This window comes from Equus asinus, chromosome 18, assembly GCF_041296235.1.
Source record: "Equus asinus isolate D_3611 breed Donkey chromosome 18, EquAss-T2T_v2, whole genome shotgun sequence".
In the NCBI taxonomy this organism is placed as follows: domain Eukaryota; kingdom Metazoa; phylum Chordata; class Mammalia; order Perissodactyla; family Equidae; genus Equus; species Equus asinus.
Window position 1 is genome coordinate 32,591,301 of NC_091807.1, and position 23,616 is coordinate 32,614,916.

Sequence of the window (23,616 nt, forward strand, 5' to 3'; positions counted from 1 at the left end):
TCTCTCTCTGACTCTGACCCCCTTCTTCCCATGTGATGACATTAGGCCCACTCAGGTAATCCAGGATACCCTCCCCATCTCAACGTCAGCTGATTAGCAACCTTAATTCCATCTGCAATTTTCATTCCATCTTGCCTTGTAATATATCATATTCACAGTTTCTGGCATTAGGATGTGGACATCTTGGCAGGGGGTGCATTATTCTGCCAACTATACCGTGCAAAGACAAATTCTTTCCTACAAGGAATTCCATTGACAGTTGTTACAAAATCAGTTTTTCATCTCATTACGTAAGAACTGAAAAGTGTCCACTGGGGTTTTGAACCTGAGTAAGGGGCAGAGTCTGAGCTCAGTGGGCTAAAACGTGAAGGAAGAGTCAGAGAATGAGAAAGTAAATACAGACAACACTTGTAGGAATATCATCTGTAAAGAAGTTATTAATGCTAGTGAGTAGAGCAAGCACCAAGCGTGGGGTAAGAGTCAAATTTAAAGTCTTACTTATACACTTCACACTGTCTAAGTCCAAAGAATCGGAATTCCTCGTTCCATAGATCCTTGTCCCAGTTTATTTGCCCGTGAGTTTTCTGCAGAGATCTGGCACAGGAAGTAGTGGGACAGTGATGCACTGTCCAGATCTTCCTCATAGCAAGTCTGCACAACATCCTGGGGTCCTCACCAGGGAGTTTGATCTAGGGAGAGTACTCCCAAATCAATGTACTCTCCCTTCTCCAACCTTATGTTCCGGGCCCTGTGACCCAGCACTCTCAGACCCAGTCTGCATATACCCGCCATGTCCTGCTGCTCCAGGTCCTGCAGCTCCTTTCCTCAATTAGCAGGCCTAGCGAGTCCTCAGCTGGGAAATGCCATGAGGTAACCCTACTTATAAGCCTACAGGCCAGGAGGGGAGGTGGGGCACATCCTGAAGGGGGCTCATGTTGTCTTGCAGGGGAAAGGTCTCTGCATTGCCTCCAAGCAAGAGGAAGGTGCCAGCTCTTCACAAGAGGGGCAGGCTACTTCTGCAGACTCAGGAGCACAGGGGAATCTGGAGATTCAAGATTTCTGAAGGCATCAAAAAGGTGCAAAACTTCAGGAGTCACTCTCTCCCTGCACCTGCACGGGCCTGAGAGTGAGTGCTCACTTACACTCTGCACCCTGGATGAGGCCTCTTTGCCTCTCCTTAATTGCTGCCCTGCATCCAGGTGTCAGGGCCCCATTCTTTCCCAACCAGGGCCCTGACCTTAGCGTAGCAGACTGGCCTTGATTAGAATTTAACCTTCTTCAGCAAGGACCCCAGGAGAGCATGCAAACTGGCATTAGGATGGCACCTCAAAGCAAGGAAAAAGTGATAGCTCAACTTAGTGAGGTTCTAGTGCCAGAATTTCTGGGCTCAAATGGCTCCTTGTGAGTGAGCAGGCTGGAGAGGAAATATCACGGAAGGCCAGAAAACGCATGTTCCACAGGAAATCCCAGAGGACATACCACTTATGACACAGCAGAAATGAACTGGCAAAGGGTCAGCAGCAGAGCTGTGAAGTTCAGAAGTGTCCTTCGTCTTTAGGCCAGGGCTGAAGGTAGGAGAGGCCGTTATACAACTAGGCCCACCAGAACCAATGGGGATGACAGGACCCCACCTCACCTCCAAACGGTACAGGAGAGCAAGCAAAGCAAACCCATGCTTAACCATCAGAAGCCAGGTGGATGCAGGTATTATAATGACTGGGAAGGCATCACCAGGGCAAAAAAGATGGGCAGCTGACAAAGGCATTGCTCACCTTACACCTGCAAAAGAACCAATGATGCATGACCAGGAGACTAAGGAGTGTCAGCCCCATAAAGGGTCTTGATCCCTTTCATAGTTTCCAGACTTTAGCCAGTTTTCAGACAGCACCTCATTGATTAAAAAGGAGACTGAGTCCCTAGGAGGACAGATCCTGTAACACAATGGCAAATGAACATGGCAATGATTCCTCCAGTCTTTCCCCAAAGGACCTCAGCCATTTATTCAGGTAACTGTACACAAGGCAAGGGGAATACCCAAATATATCTCAGAATATTGCCCACTGAGTCTCAGTTTACACTGATAGCTGGAGGACTGAAGCATTACTGTGGCCCTTCTGTTGAAATGGGAGCATATGGGGACCAGGAATAATGGCATCGGACCAACATCTAACTCAGCAGATATCTACCGGTTCTACAGACCCAGTTGGCAATTGTTTCTCTCATCCTCAAATGTACAGTTGGGACAGACTTATTGGTAGTCAGAGCAACCAACTTACACTGAGTCCTTGGCCTGCGGGATAAGAACTACCATTACGGGGAGAGCCAAGTACAAACTTCTGAGGCTGCTTCTCCCTCCTACCCTGCCCACATGTGCACTAAATCAAAGAAAATATCGATCTCCAGGGGGGATAGCTGAAATAAGTACCACCTTCAAGGATTTAAAGCATGCAGGGGTAGTGGTCCCCATCATATCTCCTTTTAATTGATCAATCTGGACGTGCAGAAACCAGACAGATCCTGGAGAATGACAGCAGACTACTCAAACTCAACAAAGTAGTGGTCCCCATTGCTGTTGCCATGCCAGAAGTGGTGTCTTTGCTGGGGAGATTAATAGGTCTCGGGTATAGGCTACACAGTTATTGATATGGAGAAGACGTTCCTCTCTATCCTTAGTGGAAAAGAAAATCAGAAACTGTTTGCATTCAAACTAAAAGGACAAAAATATTCCAGTTTTGCCCCAGGACTATGTTAGCTCTTCTACCCTCTGTCATAATATAGTCTGAAGAGATGTGCACATCTGGGGATCCCACAGGACGTCACACTGACAGCATCTTCTAGTTGGACCAGATGAGCAAGAAGTAGCTAGTACACTGGAGGCCTTACACATGTGTCCCAGAGGGCGAGAGGGAAACCCTATGAAGACTGAGGGGCTCGCTAAATCAGTAAAATGCTTAGGGTTCCAGTGGTCAGAGGTATGACAGGACATTCCGTGCAAAGTAAAGGACAGACTGTTGTGGTTTGCATCTTTCACCACAAAGGAGGAAGCCTGATGGTGACTTCAAGGACTGACTTAGGATAGTCTCCGCTAGCAATGATCACTCTGCCAAGAGCAGCAGAGGTGATTACCAACAATGCTAAGTCTTCTTTATACACAAATATTTGTTGAGGCAGCAACAAAAGAGAATAGAAAGCATAAAATTTGGTCAAATTTCCAGGCCAGTATATCAGTTAGCTATTGCTGCATAACAAACCATACTAAAACTTAGTAGCTTGAAACAACCACTACTTCTTTAGCTCATGATTGTCTTGGTCAACAATTTAGGCTGTGCTCAGTTGTATGGTTCCCCTGATGTTGCCTGTTCTCACTCACTCATCTCCTTTTAGCTGCTGAGTTGGCCAAGGACAGGCTAGTGAAGATGGCCTCTGTTGAGACATCTTACCTCTGTTCCACATTGTTGCTCCTCCTCCAGCAGACTACCCTGGTCTTATTCACAGGGTATCTGGGCAGGGTTTCAAGAAGAAATAGCCATGTACGAGACCTCTTGAGCTCTTGTGCTAGGCTCGGAAATGGCACACCATCACTTCTGCTGCATTCTATTAGTTAAAGCAAGTCACAGGGCAGCCCAGAATCAAAGGTAGGAAAAACAGACTATGACTCTACCCTTTGGTGTGAAAATTGCAAAATTACATTATAATGAGCATGCATACAGGGAAAAGTAAAGTATTGCAGCCAATCTTGCAATCTACCAGTCTCTTAGATTCTGTACAAATTAACATTTGTTGGGGCTCCCAAAGAAGGGTAGCCCTTAAGAGAGTGAGAGAAGAAAGAGCCTGATCAAATTTCCAGGCCAGTCATTTCAAGGCAAGAATCAGAAATTCCTAGAGATGTGACATCTCTCCTTTAGAAACCCAGCGGCACAAAGCCCTGACCCCTGCTTCCTCTCTCTGGACTCACCTTACCCTCTGAAATGGCCTCTCTGTGTCTCCTGTCCTTTTTTAGAGTCACTTTAGAAATGATTCCTTGACCTCCACCTTCAGAATAGAGTAAATTTGCAAACATACTGAAAGGGGTGGACAATGTATTCAAGCAAACTAGGAAAGAGTTCCTATAATCTACCGGGCATTCTCCTGCATGATTTCATCACATTCTTTGCTTCAAAAGAGAAGAAAAACAAGGAAGTGGTCTGAGACTTAAACTGCACTAAAATGCTAGTCAGTCTGTACTCCCAAAGAAACAAAAAAGAAAGAAAGGAGAAAATCCTAAAAATATTGAGGTTGGAAGCCAAATGCAGGATTTGTTGTGGGAGTCTGACCTTTATGATGAATCTTCCAGACAGCTATCAGAGTGAGCAAGGGGTTGAGGGGAACGAAGCCATAAGAAGTTGCACGTGTAAATCTCCACCCTGATTTCATCATTAGAAAAACCATAGGGGGCCGGCCCTGTGGCCGAGTGGTTAAGTTTGTGCGCTCTGCTTTGGCGCCCAGGGTTTCGCCAGTTCGGATCCTGGGCACAGACATGGCACCGCTCATCAAGCCATGCTGAGGCTGCATCCCACATGCCACAACTAGAAGGACCCACAACTAAAAATATACAACTATGTACCAGGGGGGCATTGGGCAGAAAAAGGAAAAAATAAAATCTTTAAAAAAAAAAAAACGTGTATGGCGATCCATGGCAACTAGACATTTGGTGGTCGACATGTTGCAGTCTATACAGAAGTTGAAATATAATGATGCACACCTGAAATCTATATAATGTTATAAGCCAATGTGACCTCAATAAAAATAAATAAAAGGAAAAAGGAATAAAAATGAAAAAAGGAAAACCATGTGTGAGATGTCACTTTTCTCCTTCGGAAATTGGCGTTTGATGAAACAACACACAATTTCCCAAACCCTATTTTTATTTTCATTTACAAAGTTCTTTTCTCTGCTCTTTTATCTTCCCCAATTCTTCTTTTTCTTCCTTTTTTCCCCCCTTTTCTCTCCTCCATTAAGGAACAGGGATTTTCAAGCTTTGCTTCCTCATCAACTGAAAAGGCCAAGGACTCAGAACTCATGGGTCTTTCGGTTTCTCTCTTTCCATTTCAAGACATGATGAGGTCAGGGAGATTTGCAAGAGGTGCTGTAAGTATTACTTAATCATGGCTCCAGGAACAGGAATTTGGAAGGAAAAAAGGAAGTAATTAGGCCTCTCCCTCCTCAAGTGCCTTCAAAATGTGGATTTAAGAAAACATGTACTCCAGAGTCAAACAGAAAGAGCTGAAAGAGCTTTTAGATTTCAAAACACAGTGGGCTTGGAGCTGGAAGGGAATTTAGAGATCCTTGAGCTACGAACCAGTGTGATCCCCTAAATTAACCGGATTCCTGCCTGGGGTCAAGAAGACAGTGTCCCCAAGAGCTACTGGGCTGGAGACAATTCTTGGATACGAATCAATAAGATGCTCTAAATTGAACTTGCCTTAATAAGAAAAGACCAACATATGGGAGGCAGCCTAGCATGGTGATTAAGAGCACAGATTCAAGCCAGATTTCCTGGGTTGAGACCCCAGGTCTACCAGTGTCATAGGCTGAATTGTGTCCACTCCCCTGCCTCCCAAAATTCATATATTGGAGTCCTAACCCTCCAAAACCTCAGAATGTGAACTTATTTGGAGATTGGGTCTTTATAGAAGTAATCAATTGAAACAAGGTCATTAGGGTAAGCCTTAATACAATAAGACTCATGACCTTATAATACAGGGAGATTTGGACACAGACACACACAGAAAGAAAATTACCTGTGAAAATGAAGGCAGAGATCGAAGTATTGATTCCACAAGCCAAGGAATACCAAAGACTGCCAGAAGCTCAGAGAGTGGCGTGGAACAAATTCTCCCCGACAGCCCTCAGAAGGAAGCAACCCTACCAACACCGTGATCTTGGATGACCGGCCTCCAGAACTGTGAGACGACACATTTCTGTTGTTTAAGCCACTTAGTTTATGGTACTTTGTCACAGCAGCCCTGGCAAACGAATGCACCAGGTTACCATCTACCTGCGTGACTCTGGGCACAGCTTCGGGCACATGTGGATGATTCTAACAGTGTGCAGCTCAGATGGTTGTTAGGAGAATTCACGAATTAATATGCACAAGTGCTTCAAATAGAACTTGACACAAAGGAAGAGTTATATGAGTATCTGTGAAATAAAAACTTTTTAAAAATCAGCACCTACACAAGTCATTAGAGGAATTATTAGTTAATTTGTCTGACTTTGCAGCCAGTGGGATACTATAGGGGAAATTAAAAAATCCTTTAGAAAGTCTAAACGCCATTCCTTATTCCAAGCATCATCGACAAATGGTTATAATTAGAGCTCTGTTGTTTTCTTCGTTTTCCTTTCAATAGTGTGATCTGGCAGTGACTAAGGCCGTTAGGTTTCTAATAAATTATTAATCTAAGAGTTAATAATTCATGTTAATTGCTGCTATAAGCCACTTTCTCTGGCAAATGTGAGCAAAGGTCATAACTTTTTAACAACAAAGATGAAACCTTTTCTAAGTTTCTTTTTCCATGCCCTATCACGGAAATATTAAGATATGGAAGGCAAAATTTAACCAGACCTGGGAAAGCATGCAATTCCAAGGGTAAAGGTCTAGCCCTTCAGTGGTGTTTCATAGACTTGCACTGCCTCCACAACCGCACTGGAAGGAGAGAAGCGAACTCAGGACTCCAGCCCCATGAAAGCCTTCTCAGGAAGATATGGCCACTCAGGTTTGTGAATCTTTGACAGATGACATGTAATAATTATGTCTTGACTTGTTCTTGATCGAAAAACATTTTTTTCAGAAAATAAAACAAGGCATTTGAGAAACTAGCTCACCAGTGGGATTTTTCATAATAAATGATAATTCTTCTAAATTACAAGGCACAGCTTTAAGTGTAGAGGGCATTCACTGACACTGGGTGACCACCACAGAAATACATCCTTATTAACGTTGACTTCTACAAGTTTAATTAATGCATTTATGCTCCGCCTTTTAAAAAATTTTTTTAGAAAGAATTTGAGGTAGTTCCTGATTGCAGACCACAGAAGGAAAGAAATGAAAGGCTTTTTACTATGATAAATTTGCCTCTTCTATCCAACTCATTGATTCATCCTTGGGTCTAATGAAGCATCTGCTAGGGGCCCAGATGTTCTGGACATCATTTAGCCTTGATAATTATTTGAAATCTTCATGTCAAATCACAGAATGATAAAAGAAATAACATTTCCCCATTTGGAAAATAAAACTATTCTTAGTAACTTTTATACAGGTTTGATTAAAAGACAGATGTAAAATATGCAAAGAATGATGTCCGAAGACTTATGGTAAAATTTAAATGGAAACCACTAGTTTAAAGAGTTTCAAGGCTACAAGTCAAATCCTCCAGCTCTTAAACGTTTCAAAAAAAAATTTGAATAGCATATGCTTTTCATTGTGCTCCTTTTCAGTCATTTACATATTGGGGAAATGTATATTTGGCAACAGGTCCTATTTTTAGGAGTCCTTGAAACTTGCCCTTTGAAAATGTTTTCATTTCTGGCACATATGTGTGTTTTAAGCAGAATGAAAACACAAAGCAAAAAAGAAAAATATGTACAGAAAGGAATGATTTTTCCAGCCCCATGTAGCACAATAAGAAAGCAATCATTCAGTTGTGACTTTAAAAATGGATTCGTGCCTAGATTTTCCAACTATTTCCTTCTAAATGACCATTTCTCTACAGAAATGAACTAATGTAAAGAGACAGGTTGTTCCAGTGCCAGAACCGAACAAGCAAAAAAGGATGGAGGCTATATTTTCATGGGAGGAACCTGACCAAATAATACCCACTCTGTTTCCCTGCAGCCTCTGGGGTTGATTCAGAAGAAGGTGCCATATGCCCCTTGTGTGGCTTGGTGCATGTTTTCCAGGCCCGACTCTTGATCACCATCAGACTTCTATTATTTGCAATCAGTAACAAAGATTCATCCTTGTGTCCATCAAGCAACAAGGAGAATCTTTGTCACTTAGTGTAATTAATAGCTGCGCTTCGCATGGGAAGACGAAAGAAGGATGCCTTTCGCACATAGACTTGGGTGAATTCAGAACAGGCTTCACGGATCCTTGCTGCCTTTTGACCAACTACAAGGCCAGAACTCCAAGAAGTGGGCAGATGGTAAGCAAAGTGTTCTCTTTTGGGATCTGTGTGTTTCTACCTCCAAGCCCTATGACTGTATTCCAAGAGAGCTCTCTAACTTTTCCCATTGAACAGATGATTGTGAAGCCCCCTCCCTATGTGTATATCCTATACCCGTGGATTCTATCCTTCCTGCTGCTCCCTCACCACATCGTCTCCATGAACCTCCAGATAGATTCCATTATAGGATAAAAAATAAAAATAGATGAGAGATCTGGTGGTTGAATTTGCTCAATCATCCTTCAGAGAATGTATTTTAGCCCCCGTGTCAAAATCAGAGAACGAAAACTTAAGACTTGGAGAAGCTAGTACTCGCCCATGGAACACCGATGGAAAGACTTGACTCTGGGTTCAAATCCAGAGTTCTTGGCTCACTTCACACTCATTGAGGCCTTTTCTTTCGCTTTCTGGACTCCTACTTTTTTATTATTTGGGGGATCCCACTTCTTTCTTCTTCCTCTTCTCCCATAAAAACGGTTGGATTTAGCTCACTTGTCCCTGGACCTTTAACTTTTGTCCTCCTTCCTGAGCCAAACCCAATCTTATCTCTCACAGGTTCAGGGAGCCCTTAAACACTAATAGCTTCTCACCATCATTCCTCTTTCAACTGGTGTGTCTCAAAGGTCTCTTCTCAGACGCCATTTTGTCACTTCACTTAGCAAACATATAAAAATTCTAAAGCCAATGGGTTTTCTTTTCTTCTTTTCCTGCCCAAAGAGGAAGTAAACACGTCCTACATTTTCCATCCCTGATTCACAATCTCATTGGTCTTCCACCACATCTTTATAAAAATCTCACCTCACATACTTCTTCCTTGGTTCATCCATCAAATATCCCCACCAGGCTTTATCACTCTCCTCATAGGCAGACTGACTAGAAATGTCCAATCCCAGTTATTGGGGGTGCTTGGGTCTCATATCCATGCTCTGTCATCTTTCCCCATGCAACCAGCACCTACCCTGTCTCCCTTCCTCTCTTCAAGAGCCAGGACCCCTGATGCTTTCTTCTGAAGATGAATGTCCTCCATCCTCTTCTTCCCCTGACCCCCTCTATCCACAGTTCTAGTTCAAAACCACCAGTTCCTTCTCCTTTCTCTATCTTTTCAGAGTCTCTTTTTCAATCATTGCACAGTGTCACCTCCTGTCCTGCCCAGTCTAACAATCACCAAAAGGCCTCTGAAGTATTGCCAGTCAATGTTGATGGTGCTCTTCGTCCAGTTGGGGAACTCCACCTGACCCGACTACATTGCAGTAGGCTGCAGCAGTGACAACTTTGGGGGCCAGCCTCCGTGAGTTGGTTCTGATTTGAGATATGTTGCTTCCTGCTGCACCCCCTCCTTTCTGCTCAGCCTTTCCAAGTTCCTAAGGACAGGAGTTTCTGTTAGTCCAGGTGGCACTATGTCTATAATAAATTATAATTCTACACATGTACATTAAATTCTAATTCTATGTGTGTATATTAAACAATAATCATTCTTTCCAAGCTCATGAAAGTTCCTTGCCTACAAAACATGTATTTTCAGCCAAAGGTACTCTGCATTTACACTGAAAGCTCAGCCCAGTGTGGCAAGCTTTGCAAGCACAATTTTAATTCCACTTCTACAGCACTATTTTTGGTTGATGAGCTCTAAGTAAGCAAATAGTCCCTTCCTCCTGCCCCAAACTCCTTCTCAAATGACACCACTGGTTTTGCCTTAAGGAAGAAAATAATGCAAATTTCCGTGACTTGGTAGCAAGATAGAGAGTTAGCATCTCCCGTTATCCTAATTTCTTCCACACATAGACTCTACCAGCAATCTATGACGGTTTTCTGGGTGCATGTTGAGCTGGAGAGCAAGCCAAAATGGAGCACTGAGGATTGAAGCACCCATTGCCCCCAAATCCAGCTGTCTGGCCCAGACCCCTCTACAAGTTCCAGACTGAATTGCCTGCCGGATGTCTCAGAGGCACTCAGACGTCCACATGGATGTCTAAGAGGCAAATGTCACTACCAAGGCCAACTTCTTTGCTCCCTCTGCAGGTGAAACCAGGCTGAGATGTGGGAGTTATCCTGGACTCCACCTTTTCCATCATCCCCCAACATCATCCAAGTCACATCCAAATCCTGCTGAACAGCTTACCTAAAGCCACTTGAATCTGTCCTCTCCGGCCCCATTATTCCCCCTTCAATGCAGAACTAGAAATGGTATCTCAGTGCCTTCACTGCCTTTTATCCCACACCCTGGAATTGTTTAAAACCTTTCACCACCTCTCTGTTGCCTACACCACAAGCTTGTGGAGAGATCTGGCTAGACAGATGGATTTGGGGGCACTGGAACCTCAATTCTCAGTGCTCCATTTGAGCTTGCTCTCTGGCTCACCATACACACTAAAGACTGATGCATCTTTTTTTAGATTCCATAAAAGGAACGTATTAGAATAAGAGCAGAAGCTGCTTCGCATTTCTTAGAGCAGCATACAAGACTTTCCAAGGTCTGGCATCTGATGAGTTTTAATCTACAGTATTGCGGTAGTTCTCCAAACCCATCAGCCTTGTTACCTACGCTCCCAGAAGGAAGATCCTTCCTTGACATGCTTGCACCCTCATACAACACTCCATCCCCACTATTCATCAGCGGAAAACCTATTTTCAAGTTTTCTCAGATATTATAGCCTCTGAGATCTTTCTGACTCCTGACTGTCTCATTCTTAACTCAAACCCCAAATTCTCCCACAGAACAAAGCACACCACCTGCACCCACTAGTATAGTGACTTCCATTGGCTTGACCACTCTACAAATTAGTTTGAATATTTTAATAGAGAGGCTGTTATTCACAACATATTTTCCTGGAAATGTACTGTGTTATGTTATTATTTGATTAGTAGAAATGCAATATGCCTATACATATTTTAGGTTTAATCCTATGAAATTAGAAATATTTATCCATTTTTACCCCAAAAGTGAAAATTTTGTAGAGCTAAACATAATATATGTATGCATGTGTAGTTTATCTTTACGTGTTGATCAACCATACAAATAACATAATTTAACTTTTATTTGTTATGCGTGCTATTTATTTGTTCTACAAAAATTCGAAAGCAAAAGGTCAAAACTACAAGCATGTTTACCTAAATATCCAACTATATTTTATGAAACTAAGGGAGTTTCACTATTGCCTTCAATCTGTGAGTCACAGCAGGAAAAAGAATTGATGGGCTGATGAAGGTGCACTTCACCAGCCTCTGAAGGAACCACACCCTCTCGTCTTCCATGGATTATTAAAATCAAGACATAAAAGTTGCCATTCTGGGAATGGATGGATGCTGTCCAGTATCATATCCAGGTAGATTTTATTTATCTTTAACTCATAGTTCTCTCTACATACATGCTGAAAGATGGAAAAAATGTCAGGGGTCATTAAACATCCCTCATTATATCGTATCTAGCTAAATCTTCAGTGTTTACCAAGAGCATTTAAAGTTTAATCCCACTTACACATTAAGAAAAACTTGGACTATATTCCAGATTCTTGTTCCCTATAAAGTCAGTCTATAAAATATTCAGATTAATTTGTAGAAGTCACACAGGAAAGACAATTTGACAACCTGCTTAACTTGTTCAGTATCATACTAACTTCCACAACAGGTCACAGCTGCTAAGAATAGTTTTGTTGAGAAGCTGCAGAAAGAGCATACTTAGGTATTCCCACACCGAACCAGTCTGTAAGCCCCTGAAATGGAGGTGATAAGCCTTTTAATACCCAAAGGGTAATTAAGAGTTGCCAATCTTTTCTAATAGAAGTGAGCATGTGAACTGGAAGATAGGAACTCATCCATGTTAGATCCCAGTGGACTAAATTCTACCACTTAAGAATGGAACACCTCTGCATTTTTCAGGAAGTCCAAAAATTCTATGCTTCAGCTGTCTCTGACTCACCTTAGCTTCCTCCTCATGCCCTAGCCACTGGTCAATTATAGGACTCCATCTTCACTTAGACTTAGGATTTTATTTTCACTCTTCTCTCCCTTAGACATGAAGTTCCAGAACTTTCCTTCTTTCCCATACTATTCTCATCTTGATCCAAAATTCAAACACCAGTTTCCCTCGTGTTTTCTTTTTCCTTACTCTCAGAAATGCATTCCCTGCTGGAGTACTCAACCAACCATTCACTCCACTCTTTCTGAAGACAGCCCTCTCTCCACATGGCCCTTTGTTGGTTGGTTGGTTTGGGTCCTATAATAGTTCTACTCTCTTATAAATGAACTGACAATGGCTTCCAGGAACATTTAAACTTCAGAAGATTGTAGAGGAAAACCGCCCTATCTGCCCTCCACCATCTCCCATCTATCCATTGACCCTATTTTGTGGAGCCCACACTTCCCTTGCTGTCCTCAACTACCTCTCTCCCCACCACCGGATTTGACTAAGCTAATTCACCACCTACTGGCTTCTGAAGAATGGAACTGCAAGGGACTGCTGCTTTTCCCTCTGTCCCCTCACTCCACATACCCCCTCACACACACATATCGTTCTTTTCATGAAATTCGTAAAAAGATGTAGCATGCTGACTCTAAAAAGCTGCTGGTCCCTCCTACAGAAGTCTGTTATAAAGAGCAAAAGAAACAGCCAAAGAAGTAATTGTTACTAATGAAAAGAGAGACCTCAGATCTTAAAACTATTTCCTATTTCATTGTTCAACTCATTGGAAGAGGGTTTAAGGGTTGGCTCATTTTTTCCCCCAGTAATTTGTTATGGTTCCAGAAACTTGAGAGGTACCTTAAAATATTGATGGAATTATATCAATAAATATATTGATATATGGTATATGTATATATATATGCTATATATATATATATATATATATATATGGCATTGATATATGCTATATGGTATAAAAATATGTTTGACTGAGCAAACTTGAGTCTGAAAAAGTGAAGATTCCATTTGAATTCCAAAAAGATGCATTTCCCCATGCTATACACTGAAAGATTTCCCTGGAGTTTCATTTTGTTGATGCTCATACATATATCAAATTAAATTTGAGGAAGGAAGAGAGTGCTTATCCATGAAAAGTTTATGGAAAGAGAAGCACCAGAATAGAACTATTAGATAACTTAGAAAAATTAAACACTTACCTCTAATTGGCACCCAAAAAAGTAAATCATTCTAAGAGATGAGCATTTTAATTCTTTTTCATTATAGCATCAAGTATCATGAATAGATCAAGTTGGTTTGCTTCTGTTATTAAGAGCAATAAAGTAAGATTAACCTTTTAGTGCTTAAAAGTATTCAATGTTTTTTAAAATATGCCTTATGGAGACTAAAGAGACATACCACTACATGCAATCTTAGACTGGATCCTGTATTGAAGAAAAAAATGTTCTAAAGGATATTATTTGGCCAATTAACAAAATTGGAATATGGATAGAAGATTAGATAAAAATATTATATTGATGTTAAATTTACTAAAGTTGATAAGTGCACTGTGGTTATGTAAGAGAATAATTATCCTTCTTCTTATGAAATATACACTGAAGTATTTAGGGATGACAGGTCATGATGTATGCAACTCACTTACAAATGTTCAGAAAAAAATATTACGTGTGTGTGTGTATACATATGTGTGTAGAAAGAGAGAGAGCAAATAAGAAAGCAAATGGGGTAAAATGTTCACAAATGGAGTAAAAAAAGTTGAATCTGAGAAAAGTGTATTTAGTTTCCTCCTTGTAAATACGGTCGTGCTTTGCTTAATGACAAGGATACATTCTGAGAAATGCATCTTTAGGCGATTTTGTTGTGTGAACATCATAGAGTGTACTTACTCAAACCTAGATGGTACAGCTTACTATGCACCTAGGCTGTCTGGTACTAATCTTATGGGACACTGTCACATACATGGCCCATTGTTGACCAAAATGTCATTATGCGGCACATGACTATATTCTTATTGCAGTTTTCCTATAAGATTGAAATTATTTCCAAACAAAAAGATTAAAAAACATGCCTTATGGTTTGCAATTATGTTTTGAAGATCAGGTGGAAAGTGGAGAGACAAAAGGGAAGAAGAACTAAAAAATTAATTTCCTGGAAAACAATTCTCTGCAAGACGGGAAGACGAAGCTTCTTTCTATCTTCAGAGATGGCTCAGCATCGTAAATGCTCTTTGTGCTTCTGTCCACCAGCCTCACTCTTTTCTCTCCAGTCCTCATCGGTAAACAGCCTTCAAAAGCATTCTCGTTGGCTCAAAAATATCTACAAACAAAAAGTATGAAACGAGCATCTTGGTGCAAATGGTGCATCGCATCATCTTGACACTGAATCCTCTTCTTCCTGTTGCTGATGGGACATCCACTGAGTGAGGCAAACACAGTTCTACACTAAGCCCCAAGGAGGAGTTCCTTGGGATTGAAATTCAGTGTTATAAAACTCAAAACGCCTTTGACATAGTGGACTATGTTCCTGACCAAGTTACTAAACAATGTTTTCTAATAAGAATAATAGTGAGGGTAATAATAATAATTAGTATCATTCTATTCTAAACCTTTTAAATGTATTAACTCATTTAACCCTCACAACTTTATGAGAGGTCTTATGATTATTTCCAGTTTACAACAGAAGAAACCAAAGCTCAGAGAGACTAAGTCATTTGTCCAAGGTCACATAGCTGGCAAGCTGCCAAATTCAAAGCCAGGAGATCTGACTCCGAAGTCCACATTTTTAATAACCACACTAGACTTCCAAACTATACCTTCCTAGGACTCAGACAGCAGTCTCTATCTGCTAGGCAGTTGGAACTGTTCTAACTATCCTAACTGACTGGTTGGGACATCACTGTAGACGCCACATTGTTTTTGTTTAAAATCCCATTACCTGAGTTTCATGAGGCAAACACCTGTTGAAAAGTCAGAGTTGCCCTCTGGCCACTGTTAAATTTCTAGGGCCAGTTCAATGTGTGTTGTTTACAGTGAGTGAGATCACTACTCCCAAATAAACTAGAAAGATTAAAGAATTAACTGCTTCTCCATGAACTCTTCAATAATTTTCTGATAAATGACCTCTCTCCTCTAAATCCACTGTGAACCATTAGGTAATATTCAGCTTCTATAACAACAGGAAATGTACCAGCTCCTAGCACATAATCCCTGAGTGACATGATCTAAGACTTGTTTTGTTAGTTTAGCTAGTACTGCACATGGGTTCTCATCAAGAAACCCATTTCCCCCCTCTCAAGAAGCATGAGATCCATGGTAGGCTTTCTTGAAATGAGCACCAATTTACTTCATGGTATTCCTTCTCCAAAAAGAAAAGCTCCACAGCAATAATAGGGTGGTGTCCTAGTAGAGGTAATAGTAATCAGACTAGTAATGGTAGTAGTGGCCAGCACCTGACAGTATCAGGCACTATTCTGTGATTCGACCTTGCCACATCCCTATGATGTAAGTATTATGAGCGTCCCATTTTATAGACGAAGAATCTGAGGTACAGAACCAGGAGGCCATCCTGGTCATTGGAAAGTCAGATTTTGCAACCACCTTGTATTGGTCAGACAGTCTAACCTCTCTGTAACAAACCACCCTAAATCAGCAGCTTAACCTAATGAAGATTTATGCACCACTCATATCACAGTCTCATCAGACATTCAACGGTGTCCTTCCACAAGGCAATTCCACACTTCCTCCTGGTAATCCACCATGGAACTTGACCTTGGAACTCTCCTTGGACCATGTCCAGCTGGTAGAGAATGAGGAGGTCTGGAATGTGGTCTCCTATGTGACCAGGAGAAAAATGATCAGCTTGGTGGACACTTAGCATGCTGTTGGAAAGATCATAGAAGCCTAGCTTAGGTGGGGGCAAAGGAGAGTGAGCAAGAGAAGAATTTTGGTCCCTGACCACCTATCCAGTGTGGCATGCCACTCTCCCTCCCTCACCTTGCTCCACACAGACAGTCAACATCCACACATGTCTTCTGGGGTCAGGAAATCACATTGTGATTTCTTGTGCTTTCAAGAGGAATGAATCCTTTGAGTTTTCTGGGCCAAGGTCTCCCTCAACAACTAGACAAAAGAAGCAGAGCGGAGTAAGGGTCAGAGGCACGTGAACATTCTCTAGCTCATCTCAACTTTGGTCTGAAATAAGCAAAGCACTGACACAGTGACATGGCCTTGACTTGGGCAAAGCATTGTTTTGGAGGAGCCTGTTTCTGAGTGCTTAGGCTGGGCTCGTCCAGGCTAGCTCTCACTCTGGTTCCCACCACACCTTATTTTTTTATTAGGTCAAAAACTTTCATGAAGTTAAGTCAGGCAAATCGGGGCTTAGCTGACTACAGTTACAGGTATCCAGGAAGAGCAGAGGTAATAAGAGAGACACACTCATCCAGCGTTGACAACCTTCCTCCCTGCCATTCATTTATGTCTTGTTTATTCTGAATTTTATTTTGGTTCATCAGTCAGTCTTATAAGATATTCTCTTAAAATTACATAGAGTAGGGAAATTTCTTACCAAACATCAAATTCTGAACGTTCATTATCTTTCATTGGCCCAGAAGATAGAACTTTCTCTTAAAAATATCTCTCAAAGATCTCGACTTTGAGACAAATTTTATTGTTTCAGAGGCTGTTTATATAGTAATGCCACTATCCAAAGACATCTCCAGTGTAGCAGCATTAATTCAAGATCTCTTTAGAACATACGAGTCAATAGAACTTTTCCCTGAACGGTTGGTATCTCAATGTCTTTATCCTCTACCTGCTATCAAAACTCCAGGAAAAATAGTGTTTAGTTCAGTATCACTGCAGTGTTCACTGAAAATACACAGCACAAAAATTTTTAACACAAAATACAGAAACAACCATTCTGCCCCGCTCTCTCTTTCTCTATCTCTCCCTTCCTCTCCTCTACCCTTCCTCCTTTGAAGAGCTTTCAAATAAAAATTGAGAAAGGAGAAAACTTCCCAAATAAAATTAAACAAGCAAATTTATCAGACAGGATATCTACGGAATTCTGTATGAATATAATTCTGTAGGTATGACTTGACAGAGTTGGACATGATAAAAGAGAAAGGACCAGTTGCAAACCAATGTACCTGGTAGAGCTGATAAACAAAGAAGCATGAGGTTTTACTGCAAGGAGTTGAAAAGACCATGGACACTTGATGTACTAGGAATCATATCAGTAACACAGCAACATCTAAAGTAAACTGATCCTGCAGCTTAGGTAATATAAATTAAACAGGCATAATTCAGTTCACGTCATTGTTCTGAGCACTCACCAAACTGAAGCATCGTGTTACACAGTGGGGTTGGAGAGATAAATAAGAAGTGGTCACTGCCTTTGTGGAGGGGGATAGACACGTAATCTCCCTGCGAGGTGGTAAAGGTGTTGATGGAGATGTGCAGGGGTGAGGGAAGAACAGAGAAAGACTGGACCTCAACCTTGTCTTGGGGACAGGGACAGAGTCTGGGACATGTGAGAAGAAACCACCAAGCTAAGGGTATAAGCTGAGTTAAGGGCATTTAAACGTGAACAAGAAAAAAAAAATGAGCTGAAGGGTGTCATGTCATGGTCTATATGTCAAGAGACCAAAGACCAGGGGAAAAGTGTGGAAGAATCTGGCTTGATTGAACTCAGAGGCTGAGCAAGAGGCAAGAAATAGAAAACTTACCTGTAGACACTTCTAGAGAGCAGCGTATCTATTACATTCTTCACTCACTTCAGTGATAATTTCATCCATCAGAAAGTAGAAGAAATAATGAGAAGTCCTACTCAAAACCAAATTCAGATCAACTGAAACAAACTGCCCAAGAGAGTAGAAGTAACAGCAATCCAAAAGAAAATGAATGTATTACCTTGGGGTTTCACAACCAGGCAGCAGAGTATATTTGAAAAATTCAGAAAAAATTACATAGAATTCCATGGGCAAACACCTTGGGAAAAAATAAGACAACTCAAGAAGGATTCAGGATCGAAAAAAAGTAAAATTGATTGTAGTGATAGAATCAGAAATAATGCCTAAGGCTCTTTGAATTATAAAACAATGTTTCTGTATTAAAAATATTTTGGAAATTATGAAAAGTTGTAAAAATGCAATTAAAACCACTCCTAATTCCATTAACCAGAAATAATCTTTTTTTCTAATAAATATACTTAAATTGGAATCAAATAGTATAAACAGTGTATTCTACTTTTTTCCCCTTAGCATAATGTAAGCAAATCCCCATTAATTTAGTTTTAGTCAGAAAACCTGACTTTTCACAGCTGCAATAAGTGTCATTATGTGAATGGTACTAACATCGGATTAAGCACTCCTTCCTTGCTGGAAATATATGTCATTAATAATTTATTGCTATTATAAATAACAATATGATGAATACCTTAAGGTTCCACTTGGTTGTTGATATTTCTTAACAACAGCGTGAGCCATGGACCCCTCCTTAGGTACTCTGTGGTTATGGATTGCTGATTTTCTGACTTAGACAGCTGAGAAAATGCTCCTGACTGGCTAAGGCACTCATCTAAGGAAAATATTACAAAACTGATTTTTCAGTTATCCTTGATAATGGAGGAAAAAAGAGATGAAAATCTTTAGGCCCTTTTTCATGTACTTTCTGCTTGGCCTGAAAATCCATGAGAACAGATCCAGAGAATTCCTAGACACCATGGGTGGCCTTGAGGGGCTATTTTTATGACAACTAATTTTGTTTACTTTTTTGTGTGCCAATCAGGAGTTTGGCCAATGAATCCTTTTGCCCCCTCTCTCCTCATCAGAGGCATTGCTGTAGTCTATCTAAAGAGAGTTTATTTTTCTTTATACAAGTCACAAGTATGGCAGGGGGGAATACACAAGAGGTAGAAATGCAACTAATTTTGTCCGGGCCCTGCAAGTTGTTCACGAAATCGCCAAGCCAAGGGGAAAAACAAAAAGATTATTGGGTGAGAAGCCAGAATTGAGAGCCAGGAGAGTTAGATGGTGTGGTAAGGCAGTCATGCACTCCGTGGGTGGGTAGCAAAGCTCGCAGCCAACGATCAAGAGAACAGAACCTGAGCCAGAGGTCAATGGCCTGTGGGCAGGGATGGGTGGGAGGGGTGGTCTCTTTTTGTCCACAGTGCAGTGAACTTGCTGGCTGGAAGGAGCTCCTTTGAAGCAAGGGAGAATGAGACCTTCATGAGAATTGTGACCAAATCCCTAAGGAAATATATCTGATAGCCCAAACAAAACCTACAATGATTGTTGGAGGTAATCAAAGGCCAGTGTCCCACACTGGTGGCAGAGGGTGAAGTAAGTGGACCTACAGAAAGTGGGTCCTGTCGGCCCCACAAAGCTCAGAACCAGCTCAGATTCTTGGAAGCCTTGTTAAGGCAAAAACACTCCCCCGTGGTCTTAGAACTAGCCTGCACTGCTCACCATTAAATCAGCAAGGTTTCATGAGCAAAAGATAGAGACAAGGATACAGTGATTCCATCTTGTGAGAAACAGCATTTTTCTGAGAACCAAATGTGCTTCTCCAGACAACGCGTGTCCTCCCAACCAGATGCTCCAGGGAACTCAGGGAGGAGAAGAGAAGAGAGGCTTAAAAAACGCTTAGTCACACAATGAGTCACGAATGGCCCTTCCCCACATTGCACATAGCTCCTGCGTTCCCAAGGTCAGTAAAGGTCACCACTGGGCTAAAGAGCACCCCGTCTCAGGCCCCTGCACTGGCGACAGGGTAAGAGGAGGGACGGGGAGCTCAGAGGCTCAAGTAGCAGCCTGCTCTTGGCAGGGGCTGCTGCTCATTTTCTTTGGCTGGCTCTAACTACCTGTCTGAAAACACAGCAATGCAGGAAGGAAATTTTTCAAGAGATTAAACTATTATTGTTTCCTGTGTGGCTGTCTTCACTGGTGTATGAAAAAAAGCTTTAAGGGCACTTGAAAAGAGATTTGTCTGAATAGCAGGGTTGTTGTGATCCATCCCCCCTCCAGTCGGGATTTGGACAATTTCCTCAGGAAAGTGGTTGATTAGGACCCGTGGATTTATCCGTGGCCTAAATATAAGATGTCATAAAGGTGATTAATGGTGAGCTCACCATCAGAGGGAGTTAAGAGTTTATAAAAGCTATTTTTAACGATTTGGAAGGGAAAAAAACTCATTTGTCACCTTGCCAACATGTTTCAATAGTTAAAAACCTCTTTGTGGCCCCTGATAATTCATGCTACCAACTGTTAAAGGTTGTTGTATTTTCTGATTTTACAAGTTTGTTTGAAAAATTGATTCAATGTGTTTTGCTGTTTATAGAAAAGCACATGAGGGAAGGAAAATAAAACGTCTTTCCACCATGATTAGTGATTGCTGCTCCTGGTAACACAAGTACAATAAGCCTGTTTCTGTTTTCTACCCTGCCTTGCTGTTTATGCCTCTGCCGTACAAATAGCGACAGATGGATGGTATTCCGAGACACCTTTCAGAGCCCAAGCAAAACCCAGCCTGCAATTCCTAAATCAGGGGAAATCAGAGTCATTCAGAAAGTGGATGATGGCATGGATGCCCACTGGCAGTGTCCAGCATGGCCTGGTGACGTCACATTGCCCAGAGATGCTCCAGAATGTGACTTTATTGTCACGACAATTCCACAAGGCAAGGTCCCTCCTCCATCCAAACCAATTAACTTTGTTTAAAGGAACATAGATGATTAGCCTCTTTTTAAAGCTGAATTTCCTGTAAAGTAGTTACCAAATTCTCTGAAACTGACATTTAACCATTCGCTGAATCACGCAGTAAAGCACTAAGAAGGAGTTACTGAAAATAAAAGGCTGTTCTTGTTGGCTAGATATTTGGGCATTTAATGGATGGTAAAAACATGAAGGCATGGGTGCATGCCCTGATGTGTATAGGGTGGGTGGGATGAGACTAGGAGCTAGTTATTGATATACAATCAATTGTTATCAATTACTTCGAGTAACTAGCAAAAACGAATGAGATGCTTTCTGTGATCCTTGAATCATTTTGTGAGTTGATCCTGATTGACGTGGGAAACCTGATGTAGTCCAGGATATTCCCTAATTCCTTCACTTGTTTAACAAACCCTCTAATGTGGCAGGAACACGGAGTGCTACTCAGTGCTAGGGAGGCAAATGTGACTAAAGGCTCAATGAGCTCCACGGGGAGCCTGGAAGATAAAAAATGTTCTTACAACAGAGTGAGATAAATGATATGATAATATGTATATGTGCACCCAGCCTGGGTCAGGGAAAGGTAAAAATTTTTCTCCCAGAGTACCAAAAGTAGAGATAATAATAGGTATCATAGTTAACTGGAAGCTTCTCTTTAAGGTAACAGCCCATAAGTTGCAGGAATGACTCTCTCTCATGTCCCATTGGCCTGAACTTACTCTGCAAAGGAGGCTGGGAAATGCAATCTCCAGATAAGCAGCCATTGCCCCTAAAAAGATGGAGATCCTATTACTAAAAGGAAGAAAGGACAATTAGCATTGTCTGCACCTGTTATTTTAAACTATTGTCATTAGAAGTCCAAAAGGGACCATAACATCACAAAGTATCAAGCAGCAAAAATGTCCTGCTGAATATGCAAGGCCCAGGATTGCCTGCTGCAGAGTCTGCAACAAAGGATAAGACCCTTGATCGCTGTTTTGCATTAAAATTGCTTACAATTTATATTTAATTATTTATAATATGTAAATATTTATAATAAAATTTAATCTATTTTCACATTAAAACAAACAGCAATACAATGTGAATAGGGTGTGTTCAAAAAGTAGTAGAGAATTTAAGTGCAAGAGGAGCCAAGGGAGATGAGATAAACGTCAAGTCTTCAAACTCAAGGAAAGAGCCAGAGCAGGGAAGATCCCCCGGAATGAGAGTCAGCTGCTGTGCTGGGCTGCTTCCTCAGCCATAAGAGCTCTTCCAGAGCACAGCTGTATTTTATGCAGCTTTGTGCCCCCCGTTTCCCAGTATAGCTCATTTATTGGCTCTTGATTAATGTTGCAGAGAGGAGAAGGACACTTTATTTGGGTTTTAAATAATGGATAAGATGTCCTAAGGCCTATCACTGAAGGGGCCATTTGACCTTGGCCTCACCATCACAGGATCTCAAACTTCAACTTTCAAGGCACACGTGTGCCATATATAGAACTCACAAGGTGAAAAGATGATGACATTCATCATACAACTTTAATCCCATGATACATCACCAGGCCACACCACCTGTGGTACACATTGAATAAGTTTTTAGAAACCCTATAAACACCTTGTGCCTAACACAATTATACTGCATGGTGGGGTTTGTGTTTTGGGTAAACAGAATTTGTTCAATGCTAACTTAGATATTCCAGAACATTTGCAACGTTGTTTTGACATTTCTTCCCTTTGATGTTGGTGTTGTTTTATACTTAGGATCTCAAAACACTTTAAGTATGCTGGGCCTCTCTCAATCTTTTTGAAGTCCTGGAAAAGTATTCTTAGGTTATTCACTCCCAGCTCTACTCTAATATACAAGTGCCCTGAATGCCCTCTCTTCTTTTGTCTCATTTAAATTGGAGCGACGTCCAGTATCCCAGGGTGAAGTCATTGGGTTCTGGCAATTTCCTGGGCCTTTCTGTCCGTCATAACTTTTACCCTAAGGCCCAGTACTCTCTCCGGGCCTGAGCTCTCAGGATACACAGCCCCTGGCTTCCAGCTCAGTCCAATCATTAATGGTAAGCTGGTAAACAAGGAAAGGAAGTGAGGACGAATACAGTCACCAGTCCCCTCCAGCCCCTGGGAGGACATTGCAGCCTTTTGAGGCATCTACCACACGCCCCACTGGAACTTAATAAGTATGCACCTAACTAAACCCAAACTCCAAAGCTCATACAAAGGACTTCAGTGCGAGCAATCTCCAAGTGGGTTTTCTAAAAATATGTGCTTTCCATATTCCATGCCAACTCCCTCAGGGTTCATCCTAATAAGAAGTGTTCATAAAAACAACACAATGGTAAAAACACTCAAAACAAACAATGATCCTTTCCCAAGCCTTACTCTCAACCACATATAGCATTGATGTTGGAATGAGAAACAGATTTTGTGAAACTGTGTTTCAGGACTTGGTCCAGGCTCTCTCCCCTCCTCATCTATACTTTTCCTCTATGTGACAACATCTAAGTCCGTGACTTCCATGAACAACTACTGAGATGCTAGAATCACTTCCAAATCTTAAACTCTGGCCTCAACCTCTCTCCTAGGCCTCAGACTCACATATGTCACTGCCTATTAGGAGATAACGCTTAGACATCTCAACCACAGAAACCTCAAACTAAGCCCATCCCAATCTATGCTCATCATCTCATCTGAACCTGCTCCCGCTCCAGGTTCCCTGTGCCAGTCAGAGGCACTACCACCTCCTCCTTGCCCAAGCTAAACATCTGGACATCACCCTCATCTCCAACTCTTGTTGACTGTCT

At 41.5% G+C, this 23,616-nt stretch overlaps 2 long non-coding RNA genes across 4 annotated transcripts in view; one reads left to right on the top strand and one right to left on the bottom strand.

Annotated features, from left to right (window-relative positions):
- The window catches only part of LOC123278372 (uncharacterized), a 102,520-nt gene that overhangs the window by 37,667 nt on the left and 41,237 nt on the right, over positions 1 to 23,616 (bottom strand). The gene's annotated exons all lie outside the window — the stretch shown is intronic.
- LOC139040984 (uncharacterized) lies at positions 4,937 to 19,581 on the top strand. Of its 3 annotated transcripts, none has more exons than XR_011495395.1 (4): positions 4,937 to 6,755; positions 7,874 to 8,183; positions 11,381 to 11,527; positions 14,216 to 19,581. It is a non-coding gene; the product is annotated as an uncharacterized lncRNA (long non-coding RNA). The 3 variants fall into 3 exon arrangements; XR_011495397.1 differs by having other exon boundaries at positions 4,944 to 6,755; positions 8,039 to 8,183; XR_011495396.1 differs by lacking the exons at positions 11,381 to 11,527; positions 14,216 to 19,581 and adding an exon at positions 9,311 to 11,374 and having other exon boundaries at positions 4,938 to 6,755.